This window comes from Ciconia boyciana, chromosome 6 (assembly GCF_034638445.1).
Source record: "Ciconia boyciana chromosome 6, ASM3463844v1, whole genome shotgun sequence".
Classification (NCBI taxonomy): Eukaryota; Metazoa; Chordata; class Aves; order Ciconiiformes; family Ciconiidae; genus Ciconia; species Ciconia boyciana.
Window position 1 is genome coordinate 43,758,099 of NC_132939.1, and position 14,496 is coordinate 43,772,594.

Here is a 14,496-nt window from a genome sequence, read left to right on the forward strand (position 1 = left end):
TCCCGAGGCCGGCGCTGCGCGGGGAGCGGTTGGCCCTGGGGGCCGCGGGTTGCATTGCCGGGCGGGGTAGGTACCCGGTACCGGCGGCGCTGGCCGGGGCTTCCTCCTGCGCTCCTGAGCCTGGCCGCCCTGCTCGACTGGGGGCTGCTCTGCCCCCGCGCCTAGGAGCGGCGGCTCGGGGCAGCTCCTCGGCTGTGGCAGCAGGGCCTGGGGTGGGGAGGCAGCCTCAGGCCTGGGCGTCCTGGCCAGCCTCTGCCCGTCCTCCTCTGGCCCCCTGGGCTTCCATGCTGTGGTGTCTGGAGGGCCCTCTCCTGCAGTATGTATCTCTCCAGCGTGGCGAGCAGCCCTGTTTCCCAAGCCTGAGAAAACATCTTAGCTTTTGCTCCTTTCGCAGACCTCTCTGGGACCCTGAAGCTTTTCTCAGCTGGGGTCCATTGCAGGTATTGGGTAAAAGACCACCTCAGTGGTCACAGAGTCACAGGGTGTTGGCCCGGGGGTGTAGGCCCACCTGTGTGTGCTGCTTTGGCACCTTTGGTACCACCGGGCTTTGAACCCTGGACTGCAGCAGCTCCTGTGGGGTGTCCTCTCCCTGCGAGAGGTCACTTTGCCCCCTAACCCTTTTCTTTGCCTCCTGGCTCCTTCCTGCCCTTCAGCAGCCTCCCCAGAGCTGTCAGCATGGGCACATGGCAGGCACAGTTATAGGAGTGCCTCCACTGAGCGCTCATTCATGGAGGGAAGGAAAATGTGTATTAATGTTTAAGTATATCAGATTACTGGACTTGTTTCAGCCGTGCTTTTCTGGTTATACTTTCACTTTTTTACATTCATATGGGCTTCTCTTCAAAGCCTTGACTGTTCTGGTTACAGCAAGGTTGTTTTTTTATCAGACCACAAGGAGCAAGTTTGTCAGAGTACTGTGATCATGGTGCTTGCAAGACTGTATATCCTAAGACTAAGGCAGTCTACTTGATTTCTTTCCTAGGACAGTAGAAATGCTGACAAAGATTTTCTACCTGATGTTTCCTTTGGTGCCGTAATTTTGATCTTTTAACCTTCATACATCTTCCTGTTCCCTCCCCCCCCAGCCCCCGGTATTTTTTATTCTATTGGGAAATGGTGAGTGCTGTTGTATATACAAATGGTAAAGCATTTTTAAATAAATATGTTAGAAAGGCAGAATAATTTATTTGACTGATATTTTGGAGGGTATTTTAAAGGCATTCCTCCCTAAAGTATCCAGATAAAACTTACCTTAATTTAGTGAAAATAAATCCCACTAAACTGAAGACATAGTATTCTGTGTCTCCATTCAGCAACCAACTTAAATATTTGAGAATACTCAAGTAGAGAAAGTCCTGCTCAGTTCCAGAGGAAAATTAGTTCCAAAAAGGACTTCAGTGCTAATGATTACAAATATATTTCATGGAGAGCTACGTTTTGCAAGAATATCTTATCTAAGGTGAGCTAGATGGCAGTTGGCTGGATTCAGAAGATGAGAACCACTCTTTGCATTCAGAAATGCTTACTGCAAAATGTGTTCCTGATTTGGAAGCTCTGGAACGTAGAGAAATTTATTTGATTCCTGAAAAGATACTGTTTTTGTCAAATGACATCTTGAACACATACACAGACCGTGGTTGTCAGTTACGAATGGTAAGAAAGATTGTGAAATTTTATTTTGCAGTTCTGTCCAACAGCGCTAATTCCAGCTCATGGTCAAGGACTCGCTGCTTCAGCCTGCCCTGCCTCTTGCAGTTTTATCTCTGGACAGGCAGCTGAAGCACTTCTGCAAAATGTAATCATCTCATTTGTACCAAACCATGAAGCTTTCAAGAATAAAGGAAAAATACGATCTCCCTTCCCCCACCAGCACTATAACACTGAATAAACATGGAAGTAATTTGCTGGCCAGAACAGAATATGGAGCACAGGTGTAACACCCTGGCATTGATTGTTGCTTCTCAGTGTCAGAGGTGGCAATTTGCCCTGACTGAATCTCCAAGGACCTGCAAAGATAGATCAAGTCCAGACATTTGAACCAAGTTTTAACTTCAAGTGATGAATGCTCAGCTGCCTGATAAATTCCACTTCTGAAAAATGCAGCCTTCCTGGAATGATGGAGCAGGGATATGCCTACTTTAGCAATGGCTAGATGTAGCTTTATTAGTTGAGAGACCTGAGATCTTTCCTTTGTTTTTGGGCATGTTATCTTTACCTCTAGCAAGAGGTTGTTTTGGGGTACAAAGTGTTTTGAATGAAAAATAAAGAGATAAGCACATAAAGGTCAGAAAGACACTGGAGGTTATGCTGTCATATACATGGAAATATAGGGGACAGTGAACGAATGTGGAGGATATCAAGAGTGGGTGGATGTGAATTACCATTATTTATTCAGTGATCATTACAAGAAAAGTAGGCAAAAGACCATGAAATAGTCTGTAGAGTTGTTGATGTCCACCCATTATTTACTAAGAATAGACTGGATCTAGGCCTTGTTCCTGATGATGGCAAATGTCTTCTCTTACAGAAACAGTAATGATTCCTATTGGTGAAGATGGCACAGATTTTCTTCCTACTTTTCACTATCTCAGAAGGCCTTGATCCGTGTTGCAGCTGCTATTTGAATAAATTTACTATCATCTGAAATTTCACAGATTAAATTATGTAATGCATTATGCAAGCTTGAACAGACCAGAAATAATCCAAAGTGATTTAAGAGTTTAGAAAAATGAGAGCATGTGAGAAAATGAGAATAGGGAAAAGATATGTGCAAATACAGCTAAGACAAACTATGTTAAACATTAATATCTAATGGAAGAGACAGACCAGAGCAGAATGGTTCCAAAAAATGATTATATGCTCACTGCATGTAGTGCACAGTACAAATGAATACACTTGCATTTGCCTCTGGCAGTAAAACTGGCCACAGTAAATCCAGGCTTCCCATAAAGACAGAGGAAATGATATGGCATGCTCACTAAAGCTGGTGAAACAATAAAATATTGGAAGCTCTCATTGCTGGAAAGATACTTGTAATTTGGAGGGAATTTGTAGAAAACTGGCAAGAAGTGGATTGCCAGAGTTAGAGACACTAGTTTAGAAAGACAGATCAGAAGATTTAAATATGTGTAACTTGGCAGTAATGGCCGTTTTCAGATATTTTAATGATGTGACTACCAAGGGAGGGAATAATCTGGAACTGCTTTCAACATTCAGGGATAGAGTTATCATTATAAGATTAAATCCTCTGCAGCTTTTTTTTCCTGAAATGGATCTCTGACGTGTAAAAAAGCCTCTTCCACCAAAACTACCTTGAAAAATATAAACACGAAACTACTAAGTTCTTTGATAGCAAATATAGTTGCTTGAGTGAAAATTATTTTGAAATGAAAAGGATTATCTTCTGGTTTTGGACTATTGCTCCTTTTTATTTGGTTCGTAAAATGATAAAGATATGCACCTCTTGCCAACTCTAGGTGCCTTTAAGCACTTTAAAATCATAGTAAACTTTAATAAATCAACACAACTTGTATTTGCTGGTCACCACTATTACTAGCACTATTTCTTCTGCTGAATATTACATTAACATAATTTCTGAACTCACACTTTAATTTTGTCCCTAACTAACACCCAGAGAAAGGTGGGTGCTTTGCGGAATGTACCAGTGGTTGAGGCTTGTTGTGCTGAAGAGTGAAGTGCTGAGCTAAGGAGCCTGTGTAATGTATAAGCAGATTTTTCTTGACAAAGAATTGAAAAGCTCATGCTGTGTACTTCTGCTTATGTATGTCAGCTGTACCACATGGAAAGGCAAAAGAGACAACACTTCAGAAAAAAATTTAAACTGAAATAATTTGGAGCTTCAAAGATAAAAACAATAACCTGAATTCTGCCCAGAGCCCCAGGCACGTGGTGCAGCTTGGCACTGACTGCTCTAAATGTAGTTTTCCTTAATATTCAGATTATCAGTGCTGCTCTAAATTATCTCAGGTTATAAATAGAAAATTGATAGTATCCTCCCCATTGGATTAAAATAGAATAAGACACAACAAAGTCCCCTCCAGAATAAAAGTTTCTATTTATTTTTCCAAGCATTAATTTCAGAAGAGCACTTCACTTCTGTTGCTACCTGGGTACCCAGGAAAAGGCATCACTCCAACCAAGGTACTGTGTCCTGGTTCAACAAGATGCTTAAGTTGGTGCCTAATCTTAAGCACTACCCCAGCTGAAAAAACTCAGCCTGCTTCCCTAAAATGTAGCCATGTGCTTATTAACTTCATCAAATTACTGCTCTAAATTTCAAATCTAATTATCCAATAGGAGCGGCATTCCTTCAAAGCAAATGTCTTTGGTGTTTCTCTCACTTTACCAAAATTTAAAAAGCCCTGTTCAGACAGAATTGGAATGGGGTTTGTATGAAATATCCTGTGGAAAATACAGCTGTGATGTATTTGCGTTTAAAGAAAAAAATCCCAATATATTAATATCTTGCAGTAATTTTATCATTCCTAACAAAATGCAAAATCTTCATGAGGGTGTTACCTGCTTTCTGTTTAGTGTCCTTACCCTGACATGCACATAGACCCATGGCCCTTCCTGTCTGAATCCAGCAATTTTTTACCCTTGAGATTTTCTAATACTGCTCTATGCTTTGCTTTACTTGGATAATTTTTGTCTATGTCTTTGTTTAGTAATTTTACACAATATGTAAGTTTTATCTTCCTGCCTGCCCTCTCTTTCTTGCTGCCATCTGCAAATAAGATTAGCATCCTCTGCACAAAATGCTTGTTCAGTTATATAATTTGGGATCAAGAACTGACCTCTGCAAGGCCCAGCTCAACAGCTCTTCTTAGAAGTCAGTGAACTATTATTATAATTATTCCGTGTTCACAAATTTTAGATTGCTATAGTTACTTTGAAAGATTTGATTATAAACCTTTCTGTAATTTCCTTTTGAGACTATCACATGAAAATGTTCAACGTGTCTTGCAGAGTAGGTGTCTGTGCTCACAGTGTTTCCCTTGTCTCTAAACTGTCAGTAAATTGACACAAGCATTGTGAAATTAAGCACTCATACCTGAAGATAGTCTAAAAATTAATAATTTTCCACTGCATTAATATGTACATGCTGCACATGTTATATATTTAAGTCAGGTTTAATGGGATACTTGAAAATCTATATTTAACAGGGAAACAGGAATATAGCACATTTACTTCAGAGAAACTTTAACTTTTGGGATTCCTTGATTGCTGAGTGCTTGATTTTAAAAGCTGTAGCTTGCATCTTTATTAGTATAATTTGACTATTATTTTAAAATAAATAATAGTGATGGATGCTTAGGAATATTTAAAATAGGGTTCTTCAGCTGTACTGTGTACAAGCTTTTCACACAGCTTAGCTGGGAGCCAAGTCCTTTTATAAACATACAGTCTTCCTAGCCTTGTCTGTGGAACTGTTAAGTTGCTCAAATTTAAATTTACCTCCTGCTTCAGCAGTTTAGCTTATAAATTTCTATACCCCAGTAGCTGGACAGTTATCATCTAATAGACCACATCTGTCATTATCGGTCCGATCAATCATTCAGTATCCTAGCAGGCTCCTCCGTTGACTTAAGGAACCAGATCCAGATCTGCTTTAGATATGAGATTCATGGACTGATAGTTGAAATTAGGGACCTATACTATGTAATTGAGTTGAGCCTCTCAAAATAGCCTTAAGGGGTTAATATATCCATATTACAATGTAAGATAGGCACCTAAATCCTTTAAGCTCCTCTGGATATATCACTCTGTGTTCATACCACCTGCATTCATACATAATGCCCTTTTTCGATATAAAGTTACTATGAAGTTATTTGAATGATCCCCATTGTGTTATAGTAAACGGACAAAACAAAAGATCACACTCATCTTTACACTGTCAGTATTTTTCTAATGCAGAAGAGGCATTTGTTAATAGGGAATATGGAGTCTTTGACATTTTGGGTCCCAATCCTTCAGTGAAGCTAGTCATGCACCTGCTTACTTTGTGCACAAATCATTCTAATGAATTCTAAAGGACTATTCATGTGCATGAAGCTAAGCCTGTGTGTAAAAGCCTTTGCAAGACTGGGCCTAGGTTGTAAGTTTGATAATGACCTGAGGCTGATTCAACAGAGAACAAGCAGTCCTTTTTAAATGTTGAGAAGCGTAACTCCAGCTCAGCTGCACAGGTATGGGCAGTGCTAAGAAACCTCGTAGTACATGGAACTCTCAAAACTGACCAAGAAAAAATGACAATGGGGATCACAGATATTTTTTCATTTACATTTTATGATACTGCATTTTACCTAAATATTTTTAATTCTTGGCTTCAGCCTAATTTCATTATGGCTATGAATTCCATTTGAATAACTTTGTTGCCAAAGCTCAGAAGCTTTCCTGTTTTAAATTCATACATACATATATAGCCTGTATTAAAGAGTAGATCTGGCTAGAGAATTATAATTGTGAGAAATCATAACTGTGCTCTTTGGAATGTTTTTGATTGAGGAGAAGCCAAGACATCAGCACTGTTTCATAAAGAAATGCACAGAAGAGCTTTCCATACTTACTAGTTCTTACCATGCCATATTCTGGCTTCAGCTGCAAGTGCTTTGTGCTGAACTGCAGCAGCTTATGTTCTCAGAGACAGCACATCACCTGCAGGAGCTTCCCAACAACATCAGGGCAATTCCAGTGGTTGTGATACATCTCCTGGAACCTTGTTCTCAATATTGCTTTCATCAGGTGCTTCCATTAGGAACTTCCATAGAATTTGATAAAGTTTTTTTCATGCGTTTAACATTAAACACACAGGCAGTGCTACTAAAATCACCATGAACAATCAATTAGATTACTTAAATGTAAACTGAGTTCCTGCTTGGGGCTATAGATTTTGGCAGTTAATATGCTGAGTGTATGAAATTTTCTGCACCATACAAAAGAGAAATGTTTTCTTTTGCATAAAGCTAACTGTTGCCTTATTATGATCTATTCCCTGCTAAAATGATCGCTCTACTTGGTGACCTTTAGGTAACATTGACTATGAAATGTCACTTGTTTGTTAGGCTCACTAAAATAAAGTTGATAAAAAAGAGGGCAAGAATATTTGTTCTGCAGCTTAATCAACTTTTAGTCATACTAGACTGGTCCATCAGAAAATTCCAGTTTCCTCAGCTGAAGGATGAATTTAGTAATCTCAGCTGGGTGAAGAAGTGAGCAGATTAGGCACGGAAAAAAACATACCAAAGATGCAGTGGGTGAAGGTGATAGTCCTGGGACCACCACTGCTGGCTTTGTTCTAGTTGTTGGCCTTGGGGACATGACAGATCTTTTGCTTGGTTTGATGCAGGAAAAAGAATGAAGAAGGTACCTCTTATAAGGCACAGTGCTCCTTTGCCACTCTTTTTAAATTATTATTTAAAGGAAGACTAAAGTTATGGAGTTGGAGAGTATTTTGCTGGTTTATAATTTAGCAGTTCAGGCTGAAGTTTCCTTTATGTTCTTTCTGTTTTTATGCAGGCAGCCTAGAAGATGGACATTTGACAGGCCACAATAGACTGCTCCTTTCCCAGGTATCTCCTGCTTGTTTCCTTTATCTGTGAATAGGAAATGGCTTAAAGGCACCTGTGTTATGAAGGTCCCAGGGGCAGCTGCCTGACTAGTGAATGCCTGATTATGTGTTAACATGCTTTGTCAGATATTGGCAGAATCTGTTCTCTTCTTTTGCCTTTTCAGCAAGGGTACCATTGACAGACTGGCTACCCATTTATAGAAATGTTGTCCATCAAACTGTGAGGAAGGACAATGGTGTTTTTCTGTGGCCAGTGACTGTGGGAAACTTTTCTTTGGCTATTCAGGCAATTTTTGTAGCTTGCTCTGAAGAGGAGAGACTGATGAGTGCAAAAAGTACAATTAAGCAAAGCCAGACTTCAATTGAAGGCTGTAGTGTAGTCTGCTGTTCTCATTTTTTTATTTGGAAAAAAATCTATGGGTTTTCACGTTGCTGTGTGGCATTCAGCGGGGGGCTATTACAATCCTAAATTTTTTTTCTAGACCACCTAATTCTAAGTAAAAATTAAATGTAATGAGAGCCACTTGGAGTTCTGAATATTTTAAAGCATAATTCCCACAGAAGGGATTCGACCTAAACTGCGGAGAGCATCAGTTGGCTAATTATAGCTGCATTTTTATATTACAGCAGGTGTCAGATGCAGTCATCTCAATAAAGTCCACATAATACTCTGGAAAATAACAAAAGCTTTTCTTTGAATGTGGGTACTAATTTCTGCTAGGTGTCATATGAGCTCTGATACTTCTTATTGGCGTTAACAAGAGCACTGCAGCACTCAAACATGCTTTTTGCTTAGGATGAATTGATACTGTAAAGCACTTACTAGTCAGCCTTGGCAGATGTCAGTAGTTAATACTAGTGTTGCAGAAGTTGGTATATAATGCAAAGAGTCTTATGTAAATACTTTTAGGTGATGGGCTGGTTTTGAGAAAGAGCGTGAGCCGTGCACCAACTTACTTAATGAAAGCTAAGTAGACAACAGCAGGATAATGGCATTTCCTCAGCTTCTATCTTATTTTAAGTCCTCTGCAAGTAAAGGGCAGATGGGAAGGCAGTAAACTAGGTGAATGAAAACATTAAACTTAATAAGCACTTCATGCTTTCATACCATTTTCCAAATTCAATGGAAGCAGCAAGTTTGAGTTACTGAAGTGATGGGTGAGAAAGGTCTTTCCTGAGCCTTGAAACTGAGATTCCCTAAAGATTCTGCCCATTCTTCAGAACAGCCTGCATGTGATGAAACTACAATCTATAGGCATTTGATGGTCACCTGACTTTTTAATTAAAAGATGGGATTGTATGATTCCAAGAGGAATGTGTTTTAAAATATTCATGAATCAGTAAAATAAATACTGAAGTGGGTAGCTTGCACAGAAGCCCTTGAATACAAGGAATTGTGATGACATTGAAGTGGAATTGCAGGCACAATGGGCAGGGTGAAAAGCACAGGCAGTAAAGCCTGCCCAGCTGATTGTGCTTGGCCTAACATGCAACAGAGGCACGTCCCAAGCTTGCCAGGTACCCTGAGAAGCAGCAAGATAGGAGAAGCCTCAGTACAGAACAGCAGGGTCAGGTCATGGGAGGCTTGCTGCTTCTCCTGAAGGGGACACAACATGCCTGGTCCAAGCATGGATGAGGAGAAGGGCTTCAACAAAGAATAATGCCAAGTGTTAGGCTAATCATGCAGGAGGAACAAGCATCTACCGTGTACTAGCAAAACAAAGGAAATTCAACAGATGATGAAAATCCCCCGACATCTGAGTCTTCCATAAGAGCAACAAGCCACTTAATGATCTACTATCTAGTGCTATATACTTCTCCCCCATATCGTCTCCCCTGAGAAAAGGTACTCCCAAACACCAGGCTGCCTTTGCCTCTGGCATAGAAGCCCATGGAGAATTGCAGAGGTTATAGAAATAATAAATACAACTTAATATAATAAATCTTTTATTTTTAAAATGTAATAAACAGTCAGCTAAACAAAACCGAACCGCAAGTTCCAGCATGTTACCTTAGCAACTCTGTAAGAAAAAACAATCACAGGTTATGAAATATGGTTTAATGTTTTGTAGAACTGCAGAATAGTTTAAATTATAATCTTACCGCATTACATGCTGAATATACTAACATGTAGGAAGAGCCTGGTTTTGGCCTGAAGACTAGATGCAAGAAGTAATTTGTAAAAAACAAGTGAAAGTAAATTAGATAAATATATTCATATTAAGAATACATCTATTTCTGGACTAACATACACATATTGTTCAAAAAAGTTTCTAAATACAATAATGAACATCCATAATTCATATAGCCTCTAAACCTGGCCAAAATCAGATACAGAAACCAAACACAGAGGTACAGAGAAGAAAATGAAGGGAGAAATAATTCCTTGGCTAATCTGTGCCTGGCATCTGGGGAGCAGAGGGCTGTCTATGAGAGAACTGCTTTAGCTCTCACACATGAGGTTACCTCTAAGGAAAAGACATATGAAAAGGCCTGAGAACAAAAGCCCAATTATAAAAGCTGCAGGCATGATTGCCATTGTACAAATGAATTTACTAATTTACCCCATTTATTCCACATAGCCCCTTTCTGAAACCTTTTAATATTGAGAGCAGCCCAGCTTAACTTGGAAAGCTCTGAGTTCTGTGAAAGTTTGGGAAGGTAAACCAGAGGTAGAGTTAACTGCAGGAACTGTCAACCTAGTCGTCCTTTGGTTATTTCCCTTGTAGCCCAAAAGGCATGAGGAGACCACCACTGTACTATATTGCTTTTGCACTATTGCTTTCCCCTGTCTTAAATTTCTGGTGTTGGGATGTGCTCCTGTGCAGGTGATACAGAGCTGGGCATTAAAGAATAAAACCTCTTCCTGCCAGTAGACATCCTAATTTTTTTTCATTCCAGGGGGAGAAGGTAAGGGGTAGGTATCAGCAAGTAGAGATGGTGTTGTAAAAAGTAACTACCAATAGTGTCACTCAGAATTTATTACCCTCTGCAGATTACTAAAACCTAATGGCTTCTCGTTGTGATGTCTTTGAAGGATTCTTTGGAAGCAGGCATCTAACAGACAGTTCCTATGGTAATGACTGTTACTGCCCTATATATAACATGAGTTTTATGTGTGTGTAATTCTCCACGATTATTCTAAAAAACTGAATGAGTCTAGGATAATTTTGTATATCACCTACTGTGAAAATTGCTTTGGTGGCAAGCAAAATCAACTACTCTGTGACCTACACTTCTTGATATTAGAGGTTATATGAAACTCACTGCACTCTCCTTTCTCCACAGTTATTGCTACTTCTTCCCCTCCATTTTTACTCTAAGATTACAGGGATGTGATTGCACAACACAGGCAGCACAGATGGCAGCTGAAGGTCTGTATCTGCCAGGTGTCTGCATAACAGCTGAATCAGTGTATGCAGCTGAGCACAGCTTACTTTCTGACATAGATGTTCAGCGCCATTTCTCTGAATCGTGGCCTTGCATAACCTTTGGAAGTACCTCTGGCAAATTTTAGACTATACTCAAGTACACGGTACTTTGACAGGCAGATATCAGAGGAAGTCTTGCTCTGAATTCATTGTAAATGCTTAGAAGACAAATACTTCCTGCATTTGCTACTGTGGATGCAAAGGATGGATTTAATATTGTAAAACACTGGGAAAGTATAGGCCTTATATAAATATATCACCTATAAATATAAACTGTATATAAATAATCACCTACACTCAAAGACAATTTGTGGGAGATCTGCTCAGGTTTGCTGACAGACTCCAGTAGAGAGAGGCAGACGAATCTTTAGATCCAAGGGGGAAGTCATGTGGTCCTATGATAGCTAGGAGAGAAGAACTGGTTCTTGTAGTTTAGGAGGGCAGGATGATGTCATTCCGAGCTCTGTGGAATTGTCTTCCTCTTGGTCCTCTTCCTCAGATACATCCAACAGCTCCTTTCTGATAGTTGAGGTTCACAAATCAGGTGTCATGGGGAGAGAAGTGGTGTGATGCAATATATGCACCATCCTGTGACGGTACCACAGTGAGAGACCCTTTTCTGTAGATACTGCAGTTACACACCAGTAGACAGTGCAGATATAAGCTCTTCTAGCCTAATACTGCTGGTTCCCATGTGCAAACAGATGCAAGAGGTGGGAGACTGGGAGCCTTTTCTGAAGGGGGGAAAGAAATCTGCGGAAGAAAGAAACGAGGTGATGGCTTATGTAAGAAGCAGTTTAGGAAAGAAGAGGAAGTTTGCACCTTATAGGTCCAAGAACTTCAAATAGCTTAGGGAAGAAAGGAAGGTAGGAAATGTGAGAGGGAGTTCTGGGCATGGTGCCTACTGTGACTGACACACTAAGGGGCCAGAAATGGAGACAAAGCCTTATGTCTGACAAGGCTTTGTGTTTCTACAGTAGTTTTATAGGCAACATTATTTCGTTGTCTGCATTAAACATTAGAGTGGATTACAATGCTGTAGATCCAAACAAACTGGGGAGATGTGGGGACGAATGTTGTTCCCTTGAGTAGCTTCACAAGATCAGCTTATAGAAGGGGGTGGGTGGTGGGGAGTGGGAGAAAAAAAAACACATGGGGAAGAACTGAAAATTCCCAGAGTTCCACCGACCATCATAGCTGCCAGGAAGGTGGTTTGTGCATAAAAGAGTGGCAAGATCCCAAAGGTGCCAGCAGTGCTGTACACTATTTGTAATGATTTTGTAGTGACACACAGGGAGGAGTTCATCCATTACCAGCACTGCGAAGAACTGAGCTATGGAGTCTAGTGGTGGACAATTTCATTCCTAGATCCAAGCCTATGAGAGTGAAACAATGGTGCTTGCTGCTCCATGTGAAAGATGTATCTTCTTTGGGAGCTCACTTCTTTTATTTTGTTAAAGGGGAAAATAAAAAGATTTTCATAAAAATGAAGGGTAAAATAAGCACTTGATAATGTGTCTGTGGACATAGTTTCATTTTACTTCAGCTGTGGCATGAAACACCATGAAATACCTTCGTCTGGCCTTTCATTAAACCGCACTATCTTTAAACATATTTCAAGGAAAGTAAAGAGTTTGGAGTATTAAAAACGTATACAAAGATTTTGCAGGTAATGTGTATGTGAAGGTTCAAGCAACCATCCAAGGCCAGAGTACCTGAAGAAGTGAGGGACTGTTAAATTACTATGATCTTAAAAATAATTACTGTAATACTTCGGAGAATACATTTGCCATAACAAATATAGAGCATATTTTCTAATTTCTATTATGGTTATCAAGGTCATTCAGTGACAGAATGCAAAATCTTTTATTTTTCTCATTCAGATACTGTCAGGTGCATAAATTCTATAGCTAATGTAGAAAGGCATTTAAAAATTGGAATTAATTAATGAGGAAATTATGTCTTTGCCCAATATCACACAATAATTTTTATCTTGTGAACAGAGTTTAACAATACACAGGCTCAGGCTGGCTTTATTCCACTAATACATGCCATTTCCAAAAGTGTGTTGCCTATATATTAAACACAGTGCACACACAAGTACCCTAGCATTCCTTGAAAATGAATTTCAAATCCACATTTATTGTAAGTGCTTTGGGGCAAGAACCATCTTTTGTTATTAAACAATGCAAATGGGATCTTGGCCCATAATTGGGGCTCCTAAGCACTGTGAATTCTTTCACCAATGTCTCACATTCTCTTTCTCCCTCTCTTTGTCCCTCTGCAGATTATGCCAGTGTTTACAAAGGTTGGGATCCCTTGCATCCTCATCAGTTTTTACATTTGCCCAAGAATCAGATTCAGTTAGCCTAGCATTCTTCACAAAGATAAAAGGGTGACAGATCCTGACACATTTGTGCTTTTGAAAAGTAGAAAAGCTGATTTCATGCATAAACCCTATCCTAAAGCTGTCTCCAAGGTGAAATTATACCAGTCTTGGTATAAAAAGTGGAAGGAGCCAGATATTTAAACTACATACAGTGATGTGCTTGAGCACTCTTTCTTACACCATAACCAGCAAATGCTGTAATAGCCTTATTTTCCAGTTTTTAACTACTGAAACTTTGCTTTAAACCTCATTTCTCTGTGATCAAAAGACACCTAAGACACCTCCTTTGTGTCTTAGGTGATAGCCAATCTTCTTCACATGTATGGGCTTCTATCAGTATTATTTAAGACTATAATACCAGACAAGAAGATAATATTGTTGAATGCTTATTTTACAGTTGCATTACCTGGACAGGCATATACACATGAGTCATGCATTAATCACCAAATTACTAGACTTTAATGGTCGATTTATACATGACAGATCAGTATGTTCTATCATAAATAAATGAGTGAATTTACTAAAGTATTGATAATTCTTTGTGCTTTTATTCAGTGACAGTAATTTAGTAAAACTAGAAAGAAATGTGAAATTATTAAAGACATACAAAGAGCCAGAATGGGTGATACTGCCAAATTAGAAGTTTCTTTCTAGGGTCTGATGCTTTAGCCTGTAGTTAAAATGAGCTTTGCCGCTGAAAGAGCATTGTGACCATAATGCTTGTTCCCCAAACAGGAGTGGTGTAGCAACAACTATTCAGTCACAGGTTCTTAGGTTGTTTGTATAGTATAAAGCCAGTAGAAACCATTGCAATTCTCTAGCTGGACCTCCCACATAACATAGTTCTAAGAATTTCCTGGAATTAATTCCTTCTGGAATTACAGTGTATGTTTGAGAAAGCATGCTATTCTTGATTATAACATTTCCAGATGCTAGATTCCGTTTGGTAGATAAAAAATCTACCAAAACTCTGAGTATGATGTTTCAATGATTATCATAACAATGAAAAAAATGGGACCTTTAGTACAAATTTATGTAGCCTTTAATTTCAGCCACTGAGTCTTGTTACACATTGATTTGCCCAG

The 14,496-nt window shown here is 39.5% G+C and overlaps 1 long non-coding RNA gene across 7 annotated transcripts in view; it reads left to right on the plus strand.

The window, feature by feature from the left end:
- Window positions 1-2: 2 nt before the first annotated feature.
- The window catches only part of LOC140653609 (uncharacterized), a 68,673-nt gene continuing 54,179 nt past the window's right edge, over window positions 3-14,496 (plus strand). For 6 of the 7 annotated variants that reach the window (XR_012043163.1, XR_012043165.1, XR_012043162.1 and 3 more), the window contains exons 1-2: window positions 39-316; window positions 7,540-7,592. This is a non-coding gene — a long non-coding RNA (uncharacterized lncRNA). Of the gene's footprint in view, window positions 317-7,539; window positions 7,593-14,496 lie in introns of all 7 variants that reach the window. The other variant, XR_012043166.1, reaches the window with a different exon arrangement.